The following is a 13,996-nucleotide window of genomic DNA, read 5'->3' on the forward strand; positions in this document are numbered from 1 at the left end:
ATTTATTCACACACACGTAATATATGTCTCATATATATGTATATATACACACACAGCCTCTCAAAGAGCTTTCAGTCTAGCCCATATAATTATATTAACATGTTCTAATTTAAAAGTTGGGTGGTAGTTACATGGGTGGTCATTTTATTATTTGTCTTTTAATTACACATGTATGGCATATAATCTTTTGAATGTATTAATTCACAATAAAAAAGGATAATATAAATCTAAATGAAGTTAATCACTAAAATGTGTCATCTCATTATCTCCCCAGCTCATCCATGTTACCATCTTGAAAAATGAGGTCATGACCCATTGAGAACTTGGCAGAGAACTTGGCCCTGTTGGATGTCAGTTGGACGCTTGAGAAAGCTAAAGGCATCTTAGTCTGTTTGCAGCTTGTGGATGCCAAACTTGAAAAGATGTGAAGAGATTTCACTCAACTAAAGAGGATATGTGTTTATTCTTCCTGGGACCTGAGTCAGAAGTTCTAGCACTGCCACCACCACCAGTGAGGGCTCTATTAAACTACTCCTGCAAATCATTAAGCAGGCTCAGAAATGGGGATAAGAGGAAATCTAGTGTAACTCAGAAAACACATAGGCCCATTTTTCACCTTCCATTTGAACACACTAGAAGAAAGGCTTTCCAACAACAGAAATAAATTATTCATATTTCTACCCAGGATCCATTAAATGTGGAGACTTCTCCCCCTTGTCCAAGTCATGCCTTGTTTTCAGGTGCTGTGTATGCTGAGAGAGCCTGGGGCACTGGTGGAGAGCAGGCATCCACCATTGACAATCAAGATCACAGGACCTTCCCTGGGCCTCAGGTTCCTTCCTAAACCAGCTGGATGCATCAGGTGACCTCGCTGGTTTGGGCTGCGGTAGAATACTCTGGTGATGTGTTCTGGTCTCTCAAGGTGAAGAAGAAACCCACACAATCAAATCACATTACCCCCTTGATTTCTTATGCTTTTCCTTTGTTCCCAGTAAGATATTCTGATACAGAAAATAAACAGGGAAAACAGTTTACTGCATTTAACCAAGTAAATAATTAAAATAACTAATGTGACTGGACAAGGTGTCCCATGCCTGTAATCCCAGCACTTTGGGAGTCCAAGGCGGGGTGGATCACTTGAGGTCAGGAGTTCGAGACCAGCCTGGGTAACATGGCAAAACCCTGTCTCTATCAAAACTACAAAAATTAGCTGGGTGTGGTGGTGCACGCCTGTCATGCCAGCTACTTGGGAGGCTGAAGCTGGAGAATCACTTGAACCTGGGAGGCGGAAGTTGCAGTGAACCAAGATCGCACCACTGCACTCCAGCCTGGGTGACAGACTGAGACTCTATCTTAAAGAAATAAATAAATAAAATAAAAATAACAATAAAATAACTAATGCCTAAATAATGCCTGCTATGCGCCAGACACCACGCTAAGTACTTCACAATATATTGATTCAACTGAGGAAGATACTGTATTATTATCACTCCCAAATTACAGATGAGTAAATAAGTCATGGAGCAGTTAAGTGGTTTGTCCAAAGTCTCATAACTCCTAAGTGGCAAAGCCAGGATTATGAATCCAGGTAGTTTGGCTCCGGAATGCAGACCTTTTAGACTGTATGTTATCCAAATATGTGACTGATAGAGTTGTCTTCCTTTGAGGAGGGAAAGCTGAAAGATCTCATTTTGTCATGTTTAGAAACTACTCAGAATCCAGAAGTTTGAGGTCTCTATTTAGAATCATCTTTGTCACAGATTCTAAAAAATGACTCTGATTTTACCTGAAAAGATATCCAAAGATTTGCCTAAAAATGTTATCAGTCATTTCTTAATAGATCAGCAGTGGGAAGACTTTAAAACACAGGACAAATCAATGTGGTAGAGAGCACACTTCACAGAGGCAGGAAACCAGGATTCCAGCCATTCAGCCTCCGACCCAACAAGCTGTGCACCTTGGGGCAGGTGCTTCACCTCTCTGAACCTCAGATTTCTCACTTGTTCATGAAGAAGTGAAGACAGATTACTTTGGAGATCCTTTGCCTCTCTAAAAGAGGCTGTGAGTCTCTCTTCTTCCCCCAACTATACAGATTGTTGGTGATGAAGATATAAGGCAAGTGACAAACAAGTTTCGACTGTGCTCTGAAGGCAGACACCAGACAAGTAAATTCAGATCCCAGGAATGCGAGAGGAAGCTCTGGCATGGCCTTCCTATTTCAACAAACAATTAATCAATGCAGCAGCAGCCTAGTAATTAATACCCATCTTTTCTTTTCAGACTCTGCTCATCATAGACTCATCCTTCAAACTATGTATTTTTACCAAAGTTCATCCCAGACTCAGAAGGCATAGACAAGAAGGGACCTTCCCACCACAATCCTCCTTCACACACTCTATTTTTTACATTTGATGATAGAAACAAAACTCTTAAAATATTCAACACAAAATGTTTGAGACTTCCAAAGTTTATGAATCATAACATATCATCAATCTGTATAAAACATGACAAATAAGTGGTAAGTTCCTTCCCTATACCATGAATCTACTGAGGGCAGGCACTCAATGAATATCTGTTGATTTGTAATAAATGTGTTTATGTGAAGTTCTAATTGCTACCAATAAAGAATCAGGCTGATGCATGTGCTGATGAAACCTCAGTTTCTTCTGGGTTAATCACACACTTCATTCATCATCAGACAAGGCGGTAAGACCTCCTCAACATTTACTGCGGAAACTAAGACTTTACCAGAACATCCAATGCCCAGACTTCTCTCTCACACACTTCACTTAGGAACCAGTGAGACGGATCTAGCACACAGACACTAATACCTACAGTCAGTCATGCTTGGGAAACCCTGAGCCTAGGATTTGATGAAGGTTTGGTGGATTATTCCCAGCTCTCTTACCCATTCGGTTTTGTAACCTCAAGAGGTCAGAGCCAAAGGGCTTGTCGGTAAATGAAAGTGCCTGGGGGAGGGGAGAGCGGGCAGAATTGTTAGTGAATTTAGGAAGTCACAGTCCAGTGGCTAGAGCTTCTTTGTCTTAAGAACCCCATGTTCTGACTTTGAGGGACGCTGGATATCCATGGCATTACTACCCAACCCAGGAGAAACCTGTCTCATGCAAGCCAGGAGACTTGAATCCACTATCTTAGTCTGTGTCTTTACAATCATGACACTGGGGTGGAGTAGCCTGAGGATATTTTCTATATGGCCTTTTCTGAAAGGTCCATATCAGGCTTGAACCATGAAGTAATTTGAAAATGACATTCTCGTGGGATCTATTCCCAATTACAAAGACCATTGGTTAGTCCAAAGATGACCTTTAATTATCACTGTCATCACCTGAAGGCATTCAGTGACACTGGACTGCTGCTAGGATGTGGGGGAAGATGATATTCACCCTTTGGGAATTGAAGCACATCTTACTTCCTTAGCGTAACCTTTAGTCTTACAAAGAAGGCACAGCTCCTTACTTGACAAATTCTAAGTAGCAATAAGATCTAGCCAAGGTTTGGAAGGTCTTGTCCTTAAATTCCAACTCTGCTGAGCAGAGAATGCATGTGGACATTAGCTGAGTTTTCATCCTCAGTTGCCAATTCTTCCTCTCTTCGGAATAATCTCAATAACTGTCATACTTCCAACTTTTATTGCATAGTTTTTCTTCAACTTCTCAAACACCTTCCCAAAGAATACCTCATTTGGATCAATTAAATTCTAAATAGTTTACTTTACCTTGTCATTCTGTTAAAAGTTTTCTTTTTTTCCAGCCAGTTCTGGAATCCCTCTTAACTTTCTATTGCGAAGCACTCCAGACCTCCTTTAAGCTACCTGGCTTAAAAGAATGAAGAGTTAAGAGCAGGGGTGTCCAGTAGAAGTTTCTTCAGTGACAGAAATGTCTTATTCCTGCACTGTCCGATAGAACACTTGACACATGTGACCGAAGAACTGAGTATTAAATTTTATGTTAGTTTAATTAATTTAAGTGAAACCAGCCACATGGGGCGAGTGGTGCTGTAACGGACAGTGTGTAAGTTAAACTGTCAGTCATCATGATTTAACCTCCTTTCATTTCCAAGTGCTACTGATTTCCACCCATAAAAGATTTTAAAGTTTAAGTCAAGTTTCTATATAGTCCATATGGTTTAAAACTGGAGTTGTGTGCTCTCCCCTCAAATGCAAATACGGCGCAACCACAATGCGCGGCAGTGGCAACTTTATTCTTCTACAGGGTCTAGGAACCTTCACATCCCTGCTGGGAAGGCTCCATTCTTTCAGGCTTGTGAATCCCCCACCCGGCACCCACACAGCTCAAGGCTTCTAAAGAGTGGCCCTTTGTCCCCTTGGCTTGTGTGTCAAGGAGGCAAAGGATTCTACTGCACGGTAATTAATCAAGTGACCCACTTCTACCTTTGATGTGGAAGAAAATAGTCAGGACCACATTGAAGAGGAGAAAGTGAAAGACAGTGACAGAGAAATGGGGGGCAAAAGGAGAGAGGGAACTTGCTAGAGAGATGAGGAAAAGATAAGGCAGAAAACGGGAGACAGAGGTGATGGGAGTGTAGGGCACAGGCATTTCAAAGACAGATACCAGCCATCCTTCGCCATTCCCTATTCTCAGAAAAACCAGGATGCCTCCCGCCACTGTGGCAAGTTCCTTTTCTACTGCTGGCCAAATTCAAGCCATGAGTCAGCCTAACTCAGAATACGGGCCTCATAAAGGTTTATTGGGATGGTTTCGACAATACCTATCCACTTCCTGCTCCAGGGTCCCTATGCTAGTTTTTGCTTGTATCAACAAGAGGTGCACCCAAAGGGAGCATTCAGAAATATCCTGACTAAGCCAGGGTGCTCCAAGGAACACATGGTAAGTCTGCAGGTCTCCTATAGTTGGGAACTTCCTTTATCCAACTGAAAAAACCAGAAATCCACAACTAACCACAGAGAAGGCGGGGACTAGGAATAATTTGTAATTAAATACAATAACTTGGTAGCAAAACCCTTCTCAAGGCCTTACAGGGTTACCTTTAAATGAAGCTCTTTAGACAGTGGCTGGGTGGAGGGTAACCCTGAAAGAGAGATAAATGAAAGTAGTCAAAAACAATGGTTATGTTGGCATTTGTTTTGCCTTCCTTAAAAAAAAAAGAGCAAGAGCTATAATATGTGTTCCTTTTGTACATCTTAAAAACATGTTAGGGAGGACACACTGAGCTGATAGATATGCAAAATTATGAATATTCCACTCAATAATTAAGCATGTCTTCTTTTCTTGGCCCTTTTAATGACAGCATTTCCTGTACAATCCATTTTAATCCAATTCTTTGATATTTAAAAAAATGAAGATTCCTCTAATTGATTCATGGAGAATTTTTATTTATCCAAAGGAACTGAGAAAAGTTCAGTTTGGAGATAATTATGGGAGCTTTTTTATGAGGTTAAGAGTTGGCATGTACAGGGGAAATTATCAAAGATGCAACAAATTGATCTGCAGTTTCTCTAGAGAACAAACTTGATTTCACTCAACTGCATAAACACACAGACCCAACACACTTACCCTCTTCACGGTTCTCAGCTCAGCTGGATTTGGGGCCAGGCTATAATGTTATAAATGTTTTAAATGAGGAGCCAACCCTCTTGGGTCCTGTAAACATGTCCAGTTTTCCCTGGCCAGACATCGGCGTCTGGTTAGGTCTGTCATAGGTGAATAGGTTTCTTCCCAGCCTATCCAACTCAAACCCTCTAGGAACTTATTTGAAAACCACAGAACATCATTCCATGCTTGATTTTGCACTAAGATCTTTCAGTGGGTTGAAACATACAGCACTTAAGAGCAGGTGTTCCTAGCTCCCGGCCCAGCTCCACGCCTGAGGAGGCTGCAGAGGGCATGCCATTCTCATTAAAAATGCACCATTGCCATTGTCTCTTCCTGAAATAGGCTCACCTTGTTTCAGACAGGAGAAGGGGGTCAGACACAGGCAATACCTTGGCCACTCTATCTCCTGGGAAAATGCTTGCTTGCAAACTGAGGAGGGACACAAATAAGCATTAATACATGACTGTTCTCTAGATACATTAACAAGGACCCAAAGTGTCTTGAAGGGCAAACTTTGGCCTTAACACTGATCTGTTCATACCCACATTAATCCTAACATAGAGGGAAACTGAATGAGTATCTCCAATTACAGAGGATGGCCGATCAGAGATTTGATTTTATTTTATATTTTTTGAGAGAGGGTCTCACTCTGTTGCCTAGACTGGAGTACAGTGGCACAATCACAGCTCGCTGCAGCCTTGACCTCCCAGGCTCAGGTGATCCTCCCACCTCAGCCTCCTGAGTAGCTGGGACTATAGGTGTGTACCACCATGCCCAGATTTTTTTTTTAATTGTTTTGTAGTGACAGGGTCTCACTTTGTTGCCCAGGTTGATCTCAAACTCCTGGGCTCAAACAATCCTCCCACCTCAGCCTCCCAAAGTACTGGGATTACTGGCATGAGGCATCATGCCTGGGCCAGAATTTTAGATATTATATTGTGTGACTAGCTGGAATGATAGGGAAGGCTTCCAAATCCAGAAGGCTCAAAGACTCATTCTCCTTTCCTAATTTACCGATGAAATGCACATTTCGGGTCACTGGTGACTTACACAAACTGAGAAAATATCATCTCTTTCTGAACAGCTGTCCTGTCAGCTCCAGATAGTTGCTAAAGTGCTAGTAACAATAAAACATTGCAACATCACAAAGACTCACTCCGTCCATTTGACCAAGATGTCACATACAGCACTGAGAAAGAATACCTTCTGTCAGAGGCCCACCCACGGCCTTCCCTGCAGACTTGGTCGGGGGAGCGCCCTTGTGCAGGCATGGAGCTCCGTACCCTCCACACCCAATTTGCTCACACTATAAGCAGTTCTTCACATCAGCCTGGCTAGCTGGCCCTAGGCCTCCAAAAATGAGAGGGGGAATAAAAGGGCAACTTGTCAAAAGCAATTTCTCTTTCCAGGCACCTCATTCCTTTTGTATTTCAATAGTTGCTGTAATGCAAGAAGAAGGAGGGGCGTTTCTCCATTAAGTATGCGACAAAACGAAGGGAACCGCATGAGGACAAGAAATAGGAAGGCACAAAAATCTTTATGCTTTGACAAATATAAATTATTCTAGAAACATAATAAATAACAGTTATCAGGCCAGGCACGGTGGCTCATGCCTGTAATCCTAGCACTTCGGGAGGCCGAGGTGGATGGATCACTTGAGGTCAGGATTTTGAAACCAGCCTGGCCAACATGGTGACACCCCACCTCTACTAAAAATACAAAAATTAGCCGGGTGTGGTGGCACATGCTTGTAATCCCAGCTACTGAGGAGGCTGAGGCAGGAGAATCACTTGAACGTGGGAGGCAGAGGTTGCAGTGAACCGAGATTGCACCACTGTATTCCAGCCTGGGCAACAAAAATGAAACTCCATCTCAAATAAATAAATAATAAATAAATAACACTTATCATGTACTTACTATACAACAGGCACTGGGTGTGCATTATTTCATTTACTTCCAATACATGTGGCCCTACGAGGTAGACATTTTATTTCCCTTTTACAGTTGAGGAAAGCCAAGCTTTCAGCCCCAGTTGCACAGGTGGTAACCGAAAAAGGCAAGGTTTGAGCCCAGGCCATCTGACCTCTAGGCCTGCCTCTTACAGGCTGTAATACCTCTGCTATGACAGCCAGACAGAGGCATGTGAGGACAGCTTCTAGCCCAGCAAACATCCTAAGAGGAAGAGAAATATTGTCCATGTTACCTTTCATAATTACCTACCATTACATTTTAGGATGCCCATCTTCCTTTTCACTGGCTGCTTCTCTAGTGCAGAGAGCAAGGACTATCTCAAGGTCTGTCGGGTGGCACAGGAAATCAAACATCGGTCCTAGGTGGCCAGCACCCGGCCAAGTCAGGCCAGACAAAGGCCAACCACATTTTCTTTTTAATAAGGGTATTAGTCTGCTCGATCAGGAGACATGGTGTATCTGATGTTCAGCAAGATATTTGCCAAGTCTTTCAGGATACTCTGGTGGGCAGGATGGAGAAATGCAGAGACTGGCATTGTGACAAGCTGTCTTTCCCACAGACTGCTGAAGAATGGGCTGGTGTCAGTCTCAGACATTGCTCTCTCGCCTTTTTATCAACATTCCAGACAATCTAAACTCTCACACGTGCTCCCCATTCCCCTCTGAGGAGTTGAGCCCCTTCTCCTAGCATCTTGCTCTGTCAGTCCCACCCACAAGTACCCATAGCCCCTCCCCCAGGCTGTGCGTTCTTTTGTCTCTGGTCCTTGGATCATGGGATTGCCCCACCTGGAACACTCTTCTTTCTCTAATGCCACATCTCTTGCATCTCAACTTAGAGGTCACTTCCACAAAGAAGCTTTCTCTGACCACCACCCTCAAAACTCGACAAGATGTTCACCCCTGGGTCACCCTTCCACGTGTGCCCACACATGCCACACCACCCTCATCATCACAGGTACTGCTCATATTGTTGGTGACTGGTTTGTTTTCCTCATTCAACTGTAAATTCCACGACAGAAGGGATATGACTACCTTGCTCACCATTTTATATCCAGTACCATGACTGGCATATTATAGCAGGTTTTCAATAAATGTTTGTGGAATGAATAATTAAATAAATAAAATCAAGTAATCTCAGACTAATGACAAAATCAGAATTTTAAAAAGATGTCAATAGTCTAGGACAGTGGGGTGACTCCAGCAAGATTAACTGGGATCAATGTTAAATAAAACACACGGGTAAAAAAAAAATCATCAACTCAAATACTAGGTGAGAGATGCATGATTTTAGCAGCACTTGTGAAAAGACATGGGATTTTTAATAGTGAGTTGAATGTCACTGGTTCACTCAAAATGATAATGTAATGTATTTATGGTTAGGCACAAAGTATCTTAGAAGTAATGAATTTTGAACGAGTCAAACCACATTGAGTACTGGGTCTGTTCCAGTTGCTATATTTTAATATAAAAGATGACAAAACAGACTGCATGCAGAGCAAAACAATCACAAAAAAGAGAGTGTTAAAAACCAAGTTATACAAAACATGGCCAAAGGATCTTGGGTTGTTCAACCTTGACAAAAGAATGTTTAGCTAGAAGGCATGATCACGGTCAGGTGGAAGACCAATTAGACTTGTATTGTATCTCTTTTGAAAGTAGGCCCAGAACTGGGTAGAAGGCACAGGTGTGGAGGAGAGATTTCCAGCCCAATATAGAGCTAATCATATGGGATCAGAGTTGTTAGGAAGTGGACAGGGGAAAGGGGATTGGCGTGGTTGGGAGCATCCCAAGAAACCTTCGAAGAGAGTAACCTTTAACAAAATGGATGCCTACTTGGCAGGGATATTATACGGTGGATTTTAAGAAACAAATGCAGATTTGGACTTGACAGACTCCACAAAGACCCTTTCAGATAATTCAGGAAATAATCTGCAGGCCTCGTATTGTTGCATTTCAGTGACATCCTCAAATTCCCATGACGGAGCCAAGGCAGCCACATTACTTGATCCCACTAACCCTGAGCTGTTTCAGGTCTGTGTTGTTGTATCTTACCTCATGACTTGGAGTTTTGTAAACTAGAACTCAGGAGACCTGGTTTTAATCCTGAAGTCTAGAGGATAACCTGTCACTGATTAGCTGAGGGCTTATCATTGTGTTTAAGCTCAATTTCTACAGCTGTAAAAATAAGGAAGTTTGGACCCACTTGCTCACTTAGTTCTTGCCATATACACTTTTTAAAACATTAATGTTTCTCAGACTTGGTCCTAGGACCATAGCATCAGAATCACCAATGGATACTATTGAGTATATCGATTCCTAGGCTCCATGCTAGAATTTGTGAGTAGAACCCAAAAGTGTACATTTTTAATAAAACACCATCAATCGCTAATAAGCACACTGAAGATCTAGAAATGATTTAAAAGAGTCTGTGTTCCTTTAAGATCAGCACAGCTGACAGGCAGAATTCAGGCACAGAGAGGTTAACTTGGTGGCCTACATCTCTTGGTAAAATTGTCCCTAGAAGAAAATAATCAGGACATCTCCTGTTCTCTTTGAGGACCTGAAAACTGAAATAAGGTGGGTGGAGAACTAGAATAGTCTCCAAGACACGTCTAGTATGGCTGGAGAAGACTCAAGCCCTGTCTGGTGAGGAAGGAACCAGAGTTTTAAAACAACAGGCAGCCACACACTCTCCAAGTCTCCACAGCAGGTGAGGACAACAGCAGGCACAACTCCATAGCAGGTGAGGACAAAATAGCAGGCACAGCTGCCAGACTGCAGAGAAAAGTGTAAGGTAAGGCCTGGCAACAAGCTCTCACTCCACACATTTATCCTTTGGGAGAAAGATGAGTCAAGGGTTGAAAAACTGGGCAAATTAAAAAGCAAGGGCTGCTCTGAATTAACTGCAAACCATGCTACACCAGGCTCAGGAAAGCAAGTGTTTCCGATCATCTGGATGACTCTATCACAGTTGTACTCATTACACAGAAGTAGCCCTGCAAAATATTTTTGTCTCCCAATTTTGAGGTCCCAGAGAACTGTTTTCTCAACTTGCCATGAAATTTCCTTGGTTTGAAGACCCAGTAAAATTAGTAGAGTTCTTTATTTTAATTGGTGAAGAGAAGTATATATTTAAAAGCCCTTTTGGCTGCAGACCCCAACTAGATGTAAGACTATCACCACTCGTAAGTCCATTTTCTCACATATATTTTCACTGAGGTTTTCCTGAAACTGAAACTCATTAGCAAAAGTGTTTTTCTTAATCTCTGCTTGAAATGCACATGACATTGCTGGTTATAAAAATTCTGGTTTTGTCCTATAGCTTGTTATCCAGGCAAGCACCCTAAAATAACAGATAGTTTCACTAAGTCAGCTGCTTGCATAAGCCTCACTGTCTGATATTTAAGCTGAAATGACCCAGATGCTGGCACATTCAATATTTATACATTTAGCAACCACCTCAAACTCCTGCCCAATCCCTTCACAAAAACAAATCCATGGATGCTCATCATAAATAGAAGTCTTGCTTAATACAGGGGTTTCCAACTGTTTCGATGAGGCATATTGAAAAGGTTAAGACCACAGATTTGCCCATAAGCATGCTGAACATTTGGGTCTTGCACAAACCAGAACAACTTTTGATGCCCCTCTCCCCTTACAAATTACAGAAAGGCTTTATTTCTAAGTCATGGCCACTAGCCAATCACAAAGTCACACCACACTGAAACCTCCAATAGCATCTCCTTAAAGGACACCTTCGGTCTCTCGGCTCTAAAGTCATCAGGTGCCTTTACCAAATCAGCTACAAAGCAAATAAGCCCTGTGAAGAAAATATTCCTAATGCTGAAAAGAATAAAAACTAAAGCTTGCCTATGAAGAAAGTTAATTTCATATTCCTATCAGAGAGTCATCCAGTAATACTGCTGGAAAAATAAAAAGTACCTTACCCAGAAACAGTTGAATTAGCAGATGGATTTTGACAGGACCTGCATAATTAAAGTTTCCACTGCAGCTTTAGAAACTCCTGTTCTGAAACCCATTTTGTCAGCCAATGCGAAAGAATGTTTTTTTGGCTCGGGAATATAAAATCCAAATAGTCCCAGAGGAGAAGCTGCCTCTCAGCTTGGACACCCTCAAGAACTGCCTTTCAAAGAACGACTCTTTCCTCTGGAAATGGATCTTGACATTGACATTGTCATGTTAATTGGCCAAATTCAAACACAAGTCATCTCTTGAACTAGCAATTGGAAGACCTTTGGGTAGTCTGTTTTAAAACTTTTTCCTAAAGGAAAAGAGACATGCTAATAAAAAGTCAGCCTTGGCATGCTAGTCCCTAATAATTAAGGACCCAAGACCAAAATGCTTTTTGTTAGCTGCTACTGGCCAAGAAAGCCTTCTTCTTTGCACATATTCCCCACTGGGCAATACAAACAAACACTCAGACCTCCAAACCCAATATAATAATAGTCAGACGTGGTATGAATAAATTGCTGCCTACATATGTCTAAAACCTTGTATCAACCAACAATTTTACTCTTCTTCTGGAGCAAATTTTGTCCCATTTTAAAACAGACCTATTCACAAGGAACAGAAATATGCATTTAAAGGTGGCTCAGTGAGGGTCCCACAGCTCCAGATCCATGACCTCCGTACAAAGCAACCAACTGAGGGGACGGGGCAAATGCAGAATACAAAGCTCATTGTGATGGATAAAAGATGCAATAACCCCAACTAAAATCTTCCCGTCTACCCAAAACAAAAACAAAAACAAAAACAAAAAACAGTAAACAACATTCTTGAGATGGGATTTTGATTTCTGGGCCTGAAGGTAAGGTGTCAATAATGCTGCCAAAACCAGTGCCATTTCTGTGTCATTCCCTTCCTGGGTCTGGAAATGACCATGGCAGAGCTCAAAGAAGGATGACTTAGTTTCTACGGCTCCATAATTGGAAACCATAAGGCCCTGTCTCACCAATTACTAACCAAGAAAATATTTTTGACACATCGTTTCTGCCTGGTTCTGATCTACTACTGAGGACATATCCTTAAACCTGATTAAAAGAAATGAATGGCACAATTGGAAAGCATAACTAGAAATAAATGCTCCATATGTAAGAAAAATGTAGATTTTACATACCTGAAGACATGTAAATGTTGGCTGCATTACAGTTTCTGTAAAACTCCTCCCACTGATTTGAAACCCTCTAAGCATTAGTTTAGAGGAGTCACTGACAGATTCTCTTGCCCAACTGGTTGCAGGAACCTAATACTGGCAAGTGTGCAGTATGCATGTCTCTGCTTTAGAAATCAGGCTGTGCTGGGCCAGTGGTGTTGTGAAATAAGTCTCCTATCTTAGGAGTGAAACTAAAGACTGGATCTGTTTGTATCTGAGAGCTGGAAAAGCCCAGGAAATGGACTCCCGCTTCAGAAATGAGCAATGAGCAAAATTAAGATGTAAATTAAATGGCCTGGAAGTCAATGCTGGCTTACCTTGGGGAAGCTGATGGCGCTCTGTAACCAAGTCCTAAATAGCAGATGCTTTGGGCATTCCCAGGAGGGTGGCCACTTAGGCCTCTGGGAGGGTTGGGCACACCATAGCACTGCCTCCTGGTAGAACTGAGGACCCAGAAAGAAAGAAACAAAGAAAAGTTGAAGGAAATCAGTACATGCCATCCCAAAAGACGCCACTTTGGCATATTAGGTATTTTGAGCTGAAGGCAACTAAAAAACAGCAGATGCAAGAATGACTCTCTGGCCTTTCCCTTTTTACCTAAAGAAAGAACTAAACTTCCCATGACAATGGTGCCTTCTCTTTTGCTAGAAAGAGGAGAACATTCTTATTATGGGGTGGGGGGTGGAATGGGATTAATCTGTATAAACAAACCTACCAAAATAACCCTTATGTTCCATTAGTTCCTCCATTATTTCCTCATCACTTTCTTACAATTTACCACCCCAGCCCAAATCCCTTTTTCCTTTGTCTTGTCAGATCTTCATAATTCACTGTTTTTTTTATTATTATTAAAATTGTAAATAAGCTCTCAGACCGATCTCTCTTTTTTGGGTCTTTATGTCTTTTTTTTCTTTTTTTTTTTTTTGAGACAGGGTCTCACTCTGTTATATATATATATATATATATATGAGCGCATTGGTATGATCACAACTCACTGCAGCCTCTGCATCCTGGGCTCAAGCAATTCTCCTGTCTCAGCCTCCCAGGTAGCTGAGACCACAGGCAGGCACCATCATGTCCAGCTAATTAGCTAATTTTTTGGTTTTTGTAGGGACAAGGTCTCACTATGTCACCCAGGCTGGTCTCAAACTCCTGGACTCAAGAGATCCTCCTGCCACCCACCTCTGACCTCCCACCTCCCAAAGTGCTGGGATTACAGGTGTGGGCCACTGCACTCGACTGGAACTTCATTTCCTATA

The 13,996-nt window shown here is 42.0% G+C and overlaps 1 long non-coding RNA gene across 7 annotated transcripts in view; it reads right to left on the bottom strand.

The window, feature by feature from the left end:
* LOC105466161 (uncharacterized) overlaps positions 1 to 13,996 on the bottom strand; it is a 94,387-nt gene that overhangs the window by 26,408 nt on the left and 53,983 nt on the right. For 5 of the 7 annotated variants that reach the window (XR_011607790.1, XR_011607791.1, XR_978007.2 and 2 more), the window contains 5 exons: positions 13,055 to 13,180; positions 7,815 to 8,064; positions 5,943 to 6,023; positions 5,027 to 5,070; positions 3,737 to 3,832 (listed from right to left, as the gene is read on the bottom strand). This is a non-coding gene — a long non-coding RNA (uncharacterized lncRNA). Of the gene's footprint in view, positions 1 to 3,736; positions 3,833 to 5,026; positions 5,071 to 5,942; positions 6,024 to 7,814; positions 8,129 to 13,054; positions 13,181 to 13,996 lie in introns of all 7 variants that reach the window. The other 2 variants (XR_011607787.1, XR_011607788.1) reach the window with 2 other exon arrangements.

Source organism: Macaca nemestrina, chromosome 9, assembly GCF_043159975.1.
Source record: "Macaca nemestrina isolate mMacNem1 chromosome 9, mMacNem.hap1, whole genome shotgun sequence".
NCBI lineage: Eukaryota > Metazoa > Chordata > Mammalia > Primates > Cercopithecidae > Macaca > Macaca nemestrina.